Source organism: Chroicocephalus ridibundus, chromosome 23 (genome assembly GCF_963924245.1).
Source record: "Chroicocephalus ridibundus chromosome 23, bChrRid1.1, whole genome shotgun sequence".
NCBI classification, from domain to species: domain Eukaryota; kingdom Metazoa; phylum Chordata; class Aves; order Charadriiformes; family Laridae; genus Chroicocephalus; species Chroicocephalus ridibundus.
In genome coordinates this window covers 2,842,321-2,857,954 of record NC_086306.1, presented here as the reverse complement: position 1 = coordinate 2,857,954, position 15,634 = coordinate 2,842,321, and the positions used below count along the sequence as shown (strand labels likewise).

General features: G+C 41.6%; 1 protein-coding gene across 3 annotated transcripts in view; it reads left to right on the top strand.

Moving 5' to 3' along the window:
* Nucleotides 1-15,634, top strand: part of LRRTM4 (leucine rich repeat transmembrane neuronal 4) — a 571,952-nt gene that overhangs the window by 178,367 nt on the left and 377,951 nt on the right. For 2 of the 3 annotated variants that reach the window (XM_063358751.1, XM_063358750.1), the window contains 2 exons: nt 6,259-6,406; nt 14,527-14,623. The gene's annotated coding sequence lies outside the window, so the exon portion shown is untranslated. Of the gene's footprint in view, nt 1-2,320; nt 2,343-6,258; nt 6,407-14,526; nt 14,624-15,634 lie in introns of those variants that run through there. The other variant, XM_063358752.1, reaches the window with a different exon arrangement.

Sequence of the window (15,634 nt, the reverse complement as noted above, 5' to 3'; positions counted from 1 at the left end):
CAAGCAGGCAGCTGTCTGCAGGCAGAGTTACGGGTGTATGGAAGAAATATGCAGATGTCAAATACAACCATGCAGTTGGCAAATCGACTTTAGGTATTTACATATAATAATTACCAGTGTGGGGAATTTGAGCATAATCCTATTCAGAGAGGGCATGCAATGCATATGGAGCAGCCCAAATACAGACTTTTAACTCTTTGTCTGGCAACAAGGATAAGTTTCTCCCAATAATTCAGTGTTATTTGCTGTACTTTAGTTATGGGATTGCTGGAATTTTTACAGGATAGAGCTGTTTATCTCTTTCAGAGGTATTTTGGGTCCAAGAATGTAGAATTACATATAAATGAACCCCTTCAGTGCTGCAAGAAGCAACTTACTGCATCCAGTGCTGGTTGTGGAATTATGTTCTTAATAGTCAAAAAGAGAAGAAAGTACAAAGAGACGGAGGTGCATCTGTATATGTAGTATTCATTTTATGGCAGAGGCTTTAGCTCGGATATTAAAGAGCAAACACTGAACTTTCAAAACTGAGCCGTGTGGGTATCCAGCCTCCCAAACTGGGTCAGCGAACTGGCACCTTGGGACAGCTGACGTTTTCAACAATTACCAGTTTTGGTGCGTAAAATGAATGGGGCCGGTGGACGTAGGTTCAGATCCCCTGGACTGATTTTGGAGCTGAACACGTCCCGGATTAGAGTGCCAAAATAAGTATGTAGGGCTGTGTTTGACGTCTGCTGGATTGCGTGAGGTTGTTCTACTTTTTCCCATTCTTTTCTCAGCCACAATCTAGCAGTGTTTTCACCTCCTTTTACTGTGAGCATATCACTTCTGTGTAAGGCGCGGAACTTCTTCATTATGCATAGACCTGTGTTAGAAATGGTAAACGTGTTCTATGTTTGGACTAAAGCTTTCAGTTTCAGTGCTTTACATCTTGGGATGGATGCTGTGGCACAAGGAGACAAAGCTGTTCTTGTTCATTATTGATCTGTAGCTATAGCTCAGCTTCTCAAAATGTGAGTGAGGTATCTCCTGCCTAATATTCTTCTAGAAAACAAGGGAGACAGCACATATTTCTCTGACTCATTTCATCATTTCACACTATTAATGCTTTTTAAAGATACAACCCTAGATGAAGATACATTTACTTCTCTTCCTCTGACAAGGCTTTACCAAAGACCTCCAAATACCAGCTCAGTTCAGAGGTTTGGTCTAAGTTTCTCTCCAGGGCAATACAAAAATGGGGAAATCAAAGTTTCCAAGTGGTAAAAAAGCAAAAAGGAGGGAAATTCCCTGGGATTTTCCATTCTGAAAATGAAATCTAGCATTTGAATGTTGCACCTACCAACAGCAGGTGATGATTTTCTGTGGTTTTCTTCCCCGATGTATTCCAAGAATCATAATTATTGTAATTTTCAACAAAATTATGGTTTGAATATGGTTCAGTACCTGTTACAAATTTGCACGGTAAATATTTCCAAATTCATAAATAGCACTGTCCCCATCTCTCTGAATTTTCTAGTTCTAAGTGGGATAGGAGGTGGCTTTATGAAAACGGAATTGTTTTGCATCAACACTAGCATAACGGCTCACCCTTTTGAAGTCGTGTTGGTTGGGTCAGGAAAGCGGTGTTTTGGAGGATTTGATCATGGAGTTAGATGGCTGCAACTGGCAGTAAAAAGTTCTACAAACCATTGGCATCTCGCACCATTAAGCTTACGTACGTACACGCTAGCTGTGGATGAGGTTTTCCTTTGCTGATTTTCTTAATTTGGATCAGAACTATTAATAGAAATAACAGTAGGATCATCTTGAATGGAGCTCCCTGTCTCTTTTCTTATTTTGTTTTGTTTAGAGTTTTTTTTTTTGTTCTCAACTTTTGCTGACAACAGGCATTTGAAGTTGCTTCCAAGTGGAGTTAAAACAGTGCTTGACATCTCTATACAGAATATAGAACCTGACAAGCATAAAATCATTGCCAGAGGTCCTTATTTATGTGAAATGCAGGACCAACAAACCTGCTGGGATGAAAAGAGGTCTGTTCTTGAAAAGTGATAAGAAACTTTCTAAAGGTTCATGGTTTATATTATCCTCCCTTGGCACAGACTCACGCATTTCTACTGAGGTCAGCAGAGCTGCATGCTGTCTACACCCACTGGAAGATCCGGTCACCCAGTGCTGGGATTCACCTGCCTCTCGTACGCTCTGTTGCCATTGAATGCAACGAGTTGGAGGTGTAAACGCTCTTCCCTCCCTGCACCCCCAAAGAGGCATGGAGGGCACTGGCTGCATCTTACTGCTAAGAAATGGAGAATCTTTCCTCCGTGCCCAGCATGGTGCAGAAGGTTTGTACTGGGGCAGACTGGGGTTCTCCAAGTCTTGAGCTATCGCGCCCAGTCCCCGCTCTAGGCACTGTGCGTTGTTAGTGCTGGCCCCAAGCCCCCTGAAGCGCACATAACAAGTCTTAATTCTCTCTCTGCTCAGCATTGATTGATTCTTTGCCTTTTAAACTTCCCCTTTCAGGCTCCACAAATCTGTTTTCCATTACTGTATAAAGTCACCTTAAGAGGATACGGATGTGAAAGAGAACAACAGGCAGATTATTACATGGCACTGTGTTTTTGCCATCCATCCTGGAAGTATGTTCGTTGTGATTCTCACATAATGAACAAAAAGCAAGGTGATGATTTGTGCCGATGAAAAACATATTAAAAGTTTCTTGTTATATTATTATTGCTGGAGAATCATTTTCTCTTCTGGGAATTAAATACCGTGAAGCTAGGTTATCAAATAATCTCCATATATCCCGATGAAATCTCCAGGGGCTTTGTGTCTTGATAAGCACAGAAATAGTAATTGGAGAGCAGGGATAAAAAGAAAAAAGTGGATACTTTTTTTTTTTTGCTAGATTTAAAATTTTTTCAGCTTAGTTATGCAAATATTTTAAAGTTAATGATGTCTTCAGTGACAGTAATAACAACATTTCCAAATCTGACCATTAAGTCCTTGGTTTTGTTCCATTCACTTGTGCCTAGATAATAAATGTCTACTAAAAACTAAGCATAGACTCACCCATGACCCTCTGTTCACTATATGTGTGTGTTAATTTTATTTTAAAATGTCATGCAGTCTTTGTTTTATCCTAGAGATTAATTAGTTACTTGGATGAAAAATCATAACCTTGCAGGGAATTAAAATACTGAGGATGCAGTAGATTATTTTTTAAAAAAAAACCCTCGTTTATGTATGTGAGTTAGCTTAATTTTTATCACCGAATGCAGGCTGTGCAGAATTCTAACCAGACGAAGCACAATTCTCTATCATTTCTGCATGGATGCAGTGCTGCATATTCTAATAATAGCAAGCATTTTGAAACATGAGATAGTAAATTCCTAGATGAAAGAGGGAGTTTAGCTTGTTATTGTCAGCCCAAATTCCAGCCATTCTGCTGAGCAGTTAATAATAAATAAAGACCAAGGGGCATGTATCACATCATGGTTTTGATCCTACAGTTGCTCCCTGGAGATCTTTGCTTGTCTGAGGATGGCAGGATCAGGATCTTACTTTGAATATAAAGGATTCAAAATACCAGCGGGCTGAGGAGAGAAGGTGGGATCGAGGATACGCGTGCTTGGTGCTTGATTTCTTGTGCAGATTCCGTAGATTCCCAGCTACAGGGGAAAACAAAACAAAACAAACCCATACCAGGAAGGGGCTGGAGTGAAGATTTGGATTCAAATAAACACAGAAGCGTATATACGTTCATATAAATACATAAACACGTGTGCAGTATGGCAAGTCCTGAAGGACCCAGTGAATTCCTGAGACCCTCCTGTGCAGGCTGAGACTTAACAGGAATTTAACATTTCATGAGCTTAAATCGGTGAAGAACGGCAGAAGGGAAGAGCTGAGAAGCGGTGGCACTCCAGCAGTGGTATTCCTGCGGCTGCTTTTCCTTCTGACCCGTGCACCATCCTGTTTTAGTCTCTTTGCCTCTATTAGATGTTTGGATTGTGAGCTTTTAGGGCAGGGACTGTCTCGCAGACAGCTGTGTGCAGAATGCAGCACAACGTGGCCTCTCTCTGCTTTCAGAAGATGTCCTGAGGCCACCTGTCTGATAGATTAAGATGCTTCCACTGAATAAAATGCTGTTTAAAAATGCTGGTGTTTAAATCGGGTGGATGCTAGACCACGCGACTGTGGGCAGCCTGTGTGCAATGGCTGATACGCCCCTGCGGCACAGAGCTCGGTGCAGGATGCGGCATTTTTCTCAGACCCTCAGACCCTGAACTGATGAAGTGTTGGCAATCCCATGCCACTGCCGCGTTGCCGTCATTGCTTTACCTGCACTCGCTGCGGTCTCGCCTGTGACTTAATTGTACACGCACCCCATCGAAGTGTTTGTAGGGCAGATATAACCTATAAGTAAAATAGAAAAAGAATGTGAAAAAGGAAATTTTACTGAGGATTTGGTTTCATGAGCTTTCTGGTGGATAGAATTAAGAGAAAAAGCAAGCCGTGTTTCCCTTCCTATTTTAATAATTTTTGTGGCATACGCAGTCCACGAGCAGCATCGCTTCCCAGAGCCATTGCGCTGTCAGTCTCTTCACTTCTGGGCAATTAACACCGAGAAGACGCCGTCTAACACATGCCTCCTCACACAGAACAAAACTCCGGATATGATTATTTCATCACAAAAAAAAAAAAAAAAAATTAATGCTGCCCTGTTTGACAACTTGGAGTTTAATACAGCCTGACATCCTGTTCTTGTGTTTCTCTGCTAAGTACACATCTAGTTACTGCTGTTCCGTCCCCCATGCAACAAGCTGACAAGAAAGAGCATATTCACGGGGAAACTGGGGTAGGAGCCGAGATATATCTTTTGAAGTGGATATATTTAGATGTATTATGGTGGCATATGACATCTTTTACCCCAAATTTAAAGCTGGAGGGTTTTTCTGGGCTTGGGGGTTTTCAGGTTTTTAGCTGCTTTTTGCCACCTCAAAAAGGAGAGGGAGGTGGAACGCAGACCAGATCTCACGACAAAACAATGCCAAAAATAATATCCCAAATCCCAACCTTCAGATTTCTGGTAAGAAAATTGGCGTTTAACAAAATACTTTTTTAGTTTTTAATTTATTTATTTTTTTTAAGCATCAGTTCCATCTCTGTTTAGCCAACATCCTGGATAATTCAGTGTTTGCTGATTGATAAAGCTTCTCCCCAACCTCCTATTTCGGTGGAGGACCTCCATGAGAGCACGCAGGCCCCGAGCAGTTCCTGGGGGGTGACACACAGAATAATCCCATTTTTCACCACTGCTGCCATGGCTGGATTCCCCTCCCTACTGAGATTCCTGCCGCCCCTTCTGTGCTGGTGTAGTGACCTTTTCATATTAGTGCTGATGTCCTCCCATTTCTAATTCCTGGCGAGGACATTCTCAAGAGGAGTGGTATAACAAAAAGAAAGGCTGTTGCAACGCTGTGCTATGTTTAAGAAGCCATAAATGCTGAGATAGGATTTAAAGAGTTCTGCCCATGTCAGACAGTTGTGTACATGTGATGTAGAGGAGGAGAAGCCCAGTACTGCCTGGCTTTACTTTTTAATTTGAGTTTCTCTCTGATCAGAACTGTCCAGAGGCCCCTCTCCATAACACCAAGCTGCCTACTTGAGCTAGGCATGAGGACAAGTGTGTCTCCACTAACTGCAGCACGACTGTCAGCACAAATATATTTTACATTTAAGTTTGCCTCTGATTATTGATGCAGCTCTTCTTTCCTTCTGCTGTCATATGGTAGCTTCACTCTGAATATCATTTAATATAGCTTGCAAGCTCTTAGGGCTCATACAAAAAGCTTCTTTTTCTCCAGCAATGGATGCAGTGTATTTTCCTGCTTGTTAAACGGGCTTAATTTCATATTGGTGTTTTCCAAGAGGACCTGGAGTCCTGAGAAAGTCCGGTTTCCAGCTGTGCCGAAGCTTTAGTCCCTGACAGTATGGTCACACTACAGGCCCAGGAGCAAGCTGAAGCGCTGGACTCATTCAGTTAACGCTCTCCAAGCCAAATGAGCTGTGGGGCAGGAGGGCTGGGAGGAGCGGGACTGGGGGCCTGCTCATGGCCAGTGGTTGCACCCTGGCTCGTCTTTATTTAATGATACGACACAGCCTGAGCTCCTGAGAAACATTTGCAAACCCTGCAGAAGTTTGTTAGCGTATAATGCTTCTTAGGAACTTCTGACTATTTTAACTTTTGGTTTTCAGGTGTGTCTTGGATTCCGTTGGTATTCAGTGAGGAGCCGGCCCCGAACCTGCCTTTTGCACCCTTTGAGAACGCTGTTCCCTGTGGAGCAACCTCTCTGTAGCCAGCACATCTGAAAGACCTGTGGAAGGTTACGCTTTTCCCACATAGGTGAGATGAAACATCCTCTTAGCAGATCACTTTGGAAGAGAATAGCTGAAGAAAAGCTTCAAATAACACTTTAACATGTTTTCAACAGAGGTACTGTTTATGTGCATGCTCTAAACATTATATACCAGTATTTTTCTGATTGAATTTATTTCTGCGCTTTCATTCTAATATTAAATTAGTCAGTTAAAATGGATTTATGCGAATCAGGCCCTGTTGTATTTACCAGGACAGAGTTGGTTGCTGGAAGTGGATCTGTCTTTCTCAACTGATTCTTTGAACTAGTGAAGGTAGAACGGGCGCAATGTGGTGAGTGAAAATGGGAGAGAATTTCAAAGTACTAGCGGCTGCTTTGTTTGTATAGCACACAGTCTTTATCACAGGGTAATAAATGATATTGCGCTGTCTGTATGCTCTCTGTGGAATGGACAAGGCTTTCTCATTTCATGCTTCATTCACAGCCAGCAATGCTGATTTCACAGAGTCAGCACCTATGCTTAGCACAGAGGGAAGAACAACAATATATTTATGGCCTATAAGAGACAAATACTTCCATTTCCAGTACACGGCAGAACAGGATCGCATTGCCTCGAAAGAGAAACAGTGGAGAGGAGAGGCCTTGTGTATGCGGCCAGAAGTTGAAAATTTTTACAGAAGATCCAAATTCCGTTGAGGACATGCAGTGCCTTTTGCCAACTCACGTGGAAAAGGCACCAGTGGCTTCCATAGGGATGTATGATTTTGGAGGAAAAGAAAAAGATGTTCATTTTAGAGAAGGGAAGCCAGCTCCTCCACAAATACAAGAGGATGAATAGTCTTGTCATGGGATATTGTTGTGATGGACTAAGCATCCACCTTCTTTTTGCCTCTGAGGAGGTGTTTTCTAAGCTAACCCTTCTCAGTCCTCCTGTTTTCTCATTCTTACGACCTGTAATTGTTTAGTATCTACCCTCCAATTTCCAAGAGCAATTGAGTTTCTTTCTACACAACGTCAACGGTATTCAAAGAATTAAATTAAAAGGTCTTGAGGCATTTATATTTTTTGTATCGTTGCAACCCATCCCACTCAATTAGGAGGTGAAATTCAAGCTCAAACCCCAGGTAACTTTTTCTTCTCTTATCAGAACTGTTTTGCAGGGTAAGGTGCTTTCTTTTACTCTTACTGGAATGTGAATAGATTTTGGTGGAATAGGGACAATTATCTAGAAAGATCTGTTAGTGAATTAGCCAAGGAAAGGCAAAGAACCAAGTATCTTCCATCTCATACAAATAAATGAGCTACGTCTGAAGATTTAAGCAATCAGATTTGCATAATGAACGTGTTTATGCCACATTATAGTCACCTGGTTTACAAATTCAGTGAGCATTTCACCACTATTATCGGCTGTCATAGTAGAAAAATGAAACATTTGGGCAAAAATAGTTTTAAGGCAATGCGAATGTATTTTACTTTGCTTTTTAACATCTGATCTTCAAGAAGTTTTTCTTATGTGAGGAGTAAACTCACATTGGTGGTTGAAAATGTAGGATTAGTGCATCTAGCTTTTAGTGATTTGGGCAGGGGATTCTTTGTCTGAATTCTATTCCAGGTTACTTAAACTGAGCAGCTGGCTGTCTTTTGTATCTTCTATTTCATTTTCTATTTTCTGTTATAAGCTTTTCCACACAGTTTTGGTTTTTTTTTTTTTTTTGGTTTTTTTTTTTTTTTTTTTACAGCATGATCTAGTGCAATGGTGGTTTGATTTAAGCACGGTCCCTTCGGCCTCATTTTAGGCATGATTTTCAAGAGCAGAAAGAAGAGTTTATCCACTTGTGTATCTGAAAATCCTCCAAATACTATTTGCATTATTTGGGCAACCTGTCCAAATATAGTGTTTTCATTAATTACTGTATGGAAGTTTTTCCCTTGTAGGCCTAATTAATTTCTCTCTGACCTCTACAAAATGAGTTCACAAAATGTGAACTGTGTCTCTCATCTTCTTTCCATGCTTAGTTCACTGGCTGAGGGGGAGGTTTAGCATTACCTATCTCTTGCCATCCATTTTGCTCCAAAAATCCATAGATGCTACAAGGTTGCATCCTGTTAGTTCTGTGCTGTTTTACGTTTTTTCCTATGTCGCATTTACTGCTGTGCTTCATGGTTTTTCCTCCCTCAGACTTCAAATCAGGGTGTCAGTAAAAACCTAATTTATAAGGGGTGAGGCAAAAGAGTTTTGGATGTTTAATTTCCAAACAATGCATTTGTTTTACTTGAGATTTGAGCAAGAAAGGCAGCTTCCCGCCAAGGAATGAGTTCCTGAAGAGATGCGTATTTCCAGAAACGACAGTTTACTTAAGATGCCTCAGTTTCTTTGCTTGCCCAAGTTCACACATTTTTAATGAGGTCTGATTTTTTTCCTCTGTCTAAAACTTGCTTAGTCTCCCAGTCTTGACATCCCAAGCTATTTGTCACTTTAGAAAAACTGTGGCTGCTGCCTCAGCAGGTGCGAAGCTGCAAGCATGGATTTGGCTGCGCAGTGCGCTTACCTCATCTGCTCTCACAAAACCTGTGTATCTTATCATTTTTAACATTTAGAAGCACTGTGGCATTTTTTTAGAGCACTAGTTTTATATGCTGCAGTGCCGTACTCCATGGAGTGGGAATTGTAGTGGTTTAGTTCACGTTAGGTCTGCTTCTGAGATCATGTCCACCTGCGCAGCAGACCTTGCTTTTTGGGCTGCCTTCCTTTTACCTTCTGCAAAATCCTACATCACAGGCACAACTCCTTGTGAGAAACTGCTTCTAAGTCTACGCCGAGAGCAGCGCAGGGTCTGAGACCTGTCCTGCGTGGCACCAGTACAGGAGAACCTCTTGTGGCACTGTGTGCCAGCTGTACGTGGCTGTTCTTCTGGAACGTGGGTCTCGAAGTACCGTGAAGTGGGTGCTTTATGATCTTTCTTGTTTCCCTCTGTGGAAACGGGGCTTAGCTTGCAATGAATACAATGGATTTATTTTTAATTAAGGCAGCTGGGATATGACTTACAGCGGTTCCTCAACACCTAGAAGACCTGAAGCACAGACTCTGTTGTTCAGACTCAGAGCGGTGGCCTGGGAAAGGGCCCGAGCCGCAGAGGTGTTAGTGGTGCCTGTGGAGCAGCGGGGTCTGGTATTTATCGGGCAGGTACAGGTTTTTGTGCTTATACAAAATATTTTCTGAAAAATTCAAAGTGGATCACAAAGAAACTACTCTCAAATTCAGGTCACATGTATTAGTTTTGGCTCAGGTATTTGTATTTCTCTTCACAGCAAACAAAGAGGAGAATTGTATCCTGTTTACCCAGCAGGTGAGGGATCTGTTACCTCCAAGGCATGAGGCTTGGGTTTGAATCCATCCTCACTGCAGGAGTTTTTGAACACAGGAGCTCTTAGAGCAGGCTCTCGTATCACGTGTACCTCTGCCTGAAGATGTTCCATCATTTTTTAAAAATACATGTTTTAACAGTATGGCTTAAATGCGTTCAGTTGTATCAGAAGATATGACGCCAAGATGCTTCTTGTTAGCCTGCCGGTGACCTCCAGCCGTGCAAGCAGAGGTTGTGTTCTTAGAAGAAGCAGCCTTAGTAAGGAACGGGATTTGCTAGTCAAATATCTCCTTGCGAAAGGTAGCTGTTTTTCAATTATAAGACTGCACACACATATATTTTTATGACCAGATTCTCGGTAAGGTAATGCACCTTTAATTCATTGGAAATTAATGAAGCTGTAGGAGCAACTGAGAGTAAATAGTGGCTTCTGTGGGTTAGTGACTGAAATGAAAAATCAAATAACTTCATTTCATGTCGAGGTATTGGATCCCCTTCTGCTTCCAATATTTAATTTTTTTATTCCTTTGGTTGTTTTAGAAAAAGAAACCCAAACACACAAAAAAAACCCCCCGCCCCACAATTAAAAACCCAGAGAGAGAGACAGCAAAAGGAAAAAACACATCAAACAAAAATCGAAATCACTTAGATATGCAGGTGGTTGAATTTCCCCCCCTAGATATTTACCCTTGCTTTCAATCACATTTGAAGCAAATTTTGCTATTCATCTTTTTCCTCCTTCTTATTTTTTTCTGCACTGCACTTTCCAGAGGATTTGCTAAAAATATTTTTCCAATTCAAGTGCTGGGTACCTGGGGGTCAGGCTACTTTATTTTTTCGCTTACCTGTTGTCGCTCTGGCTGGAGGTAGAAATATCAGTGGAAAAGCCAGTCATGCCGCCTTTTCCACGCTCCTTGGCTAACTGTGCACAATAGTGAAGACCGCACAAAAAGCCTGCTCCTAGAGGAATACATCTTAATATTAACATTTAGTATCTAACCTATTATCTGTAATACAGAATGCTTGTAGTGTGAGGGACCAAAGTTGTCTGATTCGTTCCAAATTTATGAAGTTATAATCTTCAGGCTCTAAACGAAGGACAAATTTAGCATCCAGATTCTTACTCTCTTACGTACAGTCTATAATACAGAATGCCTGTAGTCTAAGGGATTGAAGTTGACTGATTTATTCCAAATTTATGATGTTACAATTTTCAGACTCTAAATAAAGGGCAAATTTAGCATCCAAATTCTCTTTTCTATCTCCCTTTTGTAGACTTAAGGTGACAGAGTTAGGTTTTTTGAAGTGCAGCTTTCTTGCAGACTAGAATAAATGTACCTGGTTTTGTAGTGATTCATACGGCTTTATTTTCTTTTAAAGATCTTTGGATGCATCTCCCCCTTTTATTTTTTTTCCCCTTTTAGCATGAAGCCAATTCTTGCACTGATGATACATTTTCTTGTACAGTGGCTTATAATAAAATAAAATGTCATTAAAAAGTAAGAATATAGATAAGACTACGTGTGCACCCGAGGTATTGGTATGATTTGGTTCTTATCCAGTGGTAAGGTGTCAAACCCATGACACAAATTTTAATTTATCAGAGACCTCCTGTGATAGACAAGCCCTTGATTTAGAAAACAATCTCATAAAAGAATCCTGCTTCTATAGAATAATTTTTTCCAGGCCTGCAAGGAGATTCTGTCTCTGCCGGAGGTAAGGTGGAAGTATACGCATCGTTTTGTGATCACTAATATTCAGAAGTCACAATCTGTGGAAAAATGTGTACCCTGTGTGGGGGAAATATGTCTTTCTGAATTCATACACCCCTAAATCTACCCAGCTGTCTGCCTGTTCTCTGATGTCATACAAAATAGTTGGCTAAACTGGCTGAATTATTGCTTGGCAGGCTGCTGGCTAAATCAGTGGAATGGGCAATCCAGCAACAGCATTTACCTTTCGGTAGCTCCCCACCCCAAAACAGATTTATTGTCTTGAATTTGGACTGGCACCAATTCAGATGAAGAAGGGATTTTTAATTTAGACAAAATGAAGACCTGTGTGTGGAGGTGGATATTTGGGGGTGCTAAAAGTTGCATGGAAAGTCGATGACAGGACTGGAAGGAGATGCCGTATCTCATAGACCTTCATTCAGGGGGTTGTTTTCTGTGCTATTGTCCTTGATGTGTCACAGGGAGAGTTCTGCCATGCATTTCTGAATGAGCTTGGTCATCGTGCCTGCTGCATCTGATCCTGCTTTTTAAACCTCGATGGATGATGTTCTTCTGGAGTGACTGTGCCTCCTGGTGTTTGGATAACATCTAATGCCAGAGCCTGACCTGCGTTTGGCCATGACGTTATGTTAGAGAGAGCAAAATAATAGGGAAGAGATTGTTTCTCAAACCAATTTTGACCTTATGAGGTCAGAAAGATTCTTGAGACAACATTTTACACCAGCCTTCCAAGCTATTTATCGAATCACCTGTCCCGCCCTTGTGACTCTCCAGGTTTTAGGTTGGTAGTTCCTTTTCATAAAACTTTCGAGGTTAAATCACCCAGTTGAACTCAAAGAAGCTTAGGCTTGGCCACCGGCCAAAAAGCTCTCAAAGTGAAGCATCCCAGAAGGATAATGTTTTCCACCTTTCAAATCTCAAATGGTTCACTGCCATTCTAATTGCGGTCTCCGTCAGAATAGCCTCCCATAGGGAGAAGTGGGGGAAAAAAAAAGACAAAAAGCATAGTTTCTCTATATAAAGATAAGACAATTGATTGCAACCTATAAAGCTACCAATTATACAAGATTTGCTTGTTGTGTATTTTAAGTGTTACCATAGACTAAAATTCAGGTTTCCAAGCACTATCGCAGTCATCTAGTGTGACTGAACAAATGGGATGCTTTAAAAAACGTGCAATCACTGAGCCTCCGAGAGCCCCAACTGTAAGCATTTAATTGCCATTGACAGTTCTGGCCAATTAAGTCTCTGCAGTAATGATCGCATCAGCAAAAATTACGGGATCTTTTATGTTCAGATAACCACAGTTCCTAATTGGAAGATGGTTTCAATGAAATCTTTTCTCTCCATTACCAAAACTAACATTAGGGATCAGAGGGATCAGTGTTGCGATCAGCGGGTTGCGAACTTTGCCAGGGGTGAGAAAGGCAATCGGGATTCTTGCAGAGCCGTGAAAATGTGAGTGTAGTATAAAGTGAAGAAAATGTTGCTGCTCCTCTCCTTTTGCCCCTCCAGATCAGTTGTTCTCTGGTTGTGTTTGCCCCGTGTAGTGTGGGGTTCATGAGACAGAGCTGAGACTGAGCTACTTCTTTCCCTGCTGCGGAACGTGAGTTCTGCTCAGAAAGATACTCTTCGCAGTGTAAATTGTGCTCGCTCATAGTTACCAATGCTGTACTTTGTAGACAAACCTTCTATTAATATCTAAAGCTTGTACATACTTCAGTGCATTTAGCTGTAGATTCATGTTTATGTAAACATGACAATTAGAGCATTATTCTTGTACTTCAACTGATGCAAGGAAGTCATAGCAGTATGGTGCCCAAAATAAGGCATCTTCTACATGGAAGTACTAACAAAAACTCTTACTTAGAATCATAGAATTGCCCAGGTTGGAAGGGACCTTTCAGATCATCCGGTCCAACCACCAACCTTACTCTGACAAAAAACATCATTAACCCATATCTCTAAGCACTACACCTACCCGTCTTTTAAATCCCTCCAGGGATGGTGCCTCAACCCCTTCCCTGGGCAGCCTGTTCCAATGCTTAATAACCCTTTCAATGTAAGAATTTTTCCTAATATCCAGTCATCTTGACTGGCCTTGGGTTCTAGCTTTATTGTCTTGCAGTAGCTATCAATCATTTTTCAAGCGTTAGCTAGAGAAAGGCCTTGTTGCAAATGTTAGCTCAGCCCACCAGTCTGTCGGCTCTTCCTCACACGTGCTGCAATCTGCAAAGCAGAGTAAGCCTCCCTGGTGTTTCACCTGCCCGTTAAGTGTGGGACTTCAGCGACTGATCATCTAAATCACCTAGTCCAATTAACAAGGTAACCCGAGGGAGAAAACGAGCTGGAATGTTCCGGCCAATCTACAAGTCGTCAGGACACCGGGCTCTTAGTTAAGGACTGGGACTCCCCCGTAGCAGCGGCTGAACGCAGTCCCAGTGGGGCAGAGCACGAGCCCGCTGACTTGTTCCCGCTCTGGCTGGACTGACACATACTCTTGCGTGATGGGATTACATGATGTTTGTTGTTATGGGCAATGTTGTGTTTTTTCACTTTTATGCATCCCTGTTAGGTTTTTATTCTTTGAATTTCAATTTTAATCTCTTTTTCTTTAGAATTCATATCTCATTCCTTTTAAAGTGATATAGGCTAATTTAATTGAGCAGCCTCTAGAATAATAGGAAAGTTATGCTAATTTTTGGAGATTGAATTGTGTCTCTCTTTTTTTGCTCGTGAAAGAACGTGCTCCTGCTTTATGGGAAACTTGCTCTCTTTTTTTATGGAGAGTTGGAATTGTTTCTTTAATACATTACAAGCTCATCAGGAAAGGATCACAGGGACTGAATCCTGCGGGCAAAGGTATTTGACACTGCAGCCTTTTATGCCTTTCAGGAAAAGCCTGTGTGGGAATGTGTTTTAACAGAAGTTAAAGCAAGCCTAATATCTGAATTCAGAAGTAAATCCTGTTATGGCTATTTAAGAATGCTCGTTATTTAAAGGTCCCAAAGTTGTTATTGCTGATGCTATGGATGTTTTTATTTATAGGCCGTGGGCTACAGCGCTCGACTGAACCTTGCAGGAGCCATCTTTGCCGTTGCTTTCTGAACAGTCTTCATCCCTCACTTCGCTGCTTTATCACCAGGTATGAACTGGAGATAATAGTACTGGTCTAAGTTTAAGTGCTTTGCAAACAGTTGTTAAAAAGAAATAATACAAAACCTGTTGGTGTGGTACGGCTGTGGTTTGCCAAGGCTACAGAGTTCCTTAGAGATTCACGTGTGCATTTTTCCCGCCCCGGTATGTGGGATTTCTGTTCGCAAAAGGAGGTTTCCTCAGCCAGATTTCAAACCCTACCAAGTGCCAGTTAAAAAACACTGCTTTGTAGCATTAGCCGCAATGTACGCTGATTTTTGCATGGTAAAAATGACCGTGTAAGGGCAAGGCACTAGAGAATAGTACCTTCTAACAGTACCTTAAAATAACTTGCAGCTCCCGAGCCCCACGGGCACTGTGGTTTTAGCTTTATTTTGCTATACGGCATTAGGACCGAGTCCCTAATTGGGTAGCATAGAAGCCATGGTCTCCTGTCAAACGAGGTAATGTCTGTAGTTCTACTCTGGTCCCATATTATTAATTCTGTAACTAAAGAGAGCTTGTCGCTGTGACGCTTATAGGGCTGTAGTAACACTTGTACCTTTTAATAAACAAACATTCATAGGAGTGCTCAGGAAGACATCGAGTTAGATTCCTGTGATAAACAATACGAAGAAGCCCTTAATAACACTTGACTTGGAGCAGAATTCATTGTAAAGCCAAATGAATTTCTTTGCCTGGGGTGGAACACTGAGAGAAAATTATGAGAACAAGGACACTAATTTTTATGGTTTCCGATGTGCTTTTTTTCTGTGAAATGCCTTTTAGGTCTGTGGTAAGAATTAAACTGGGGATGAGACTAGCCGGCAAGCCCGGATTTGCTGAACAAACACAAAGTTTGAAGTATGAGCACGTGCGTGGAGTCAGCGTTCAGACCTCAATGTGTGAGCATCCCGTGGGTGGCTGGGCTGGGGGATGGGACGTGAGTCCTAGTCAGACCTCTGGTGTAGATCTGGTGTGTTCCTTGTTCAAAGGCAGGTCTCTCCCAGTGTCTTTTTTT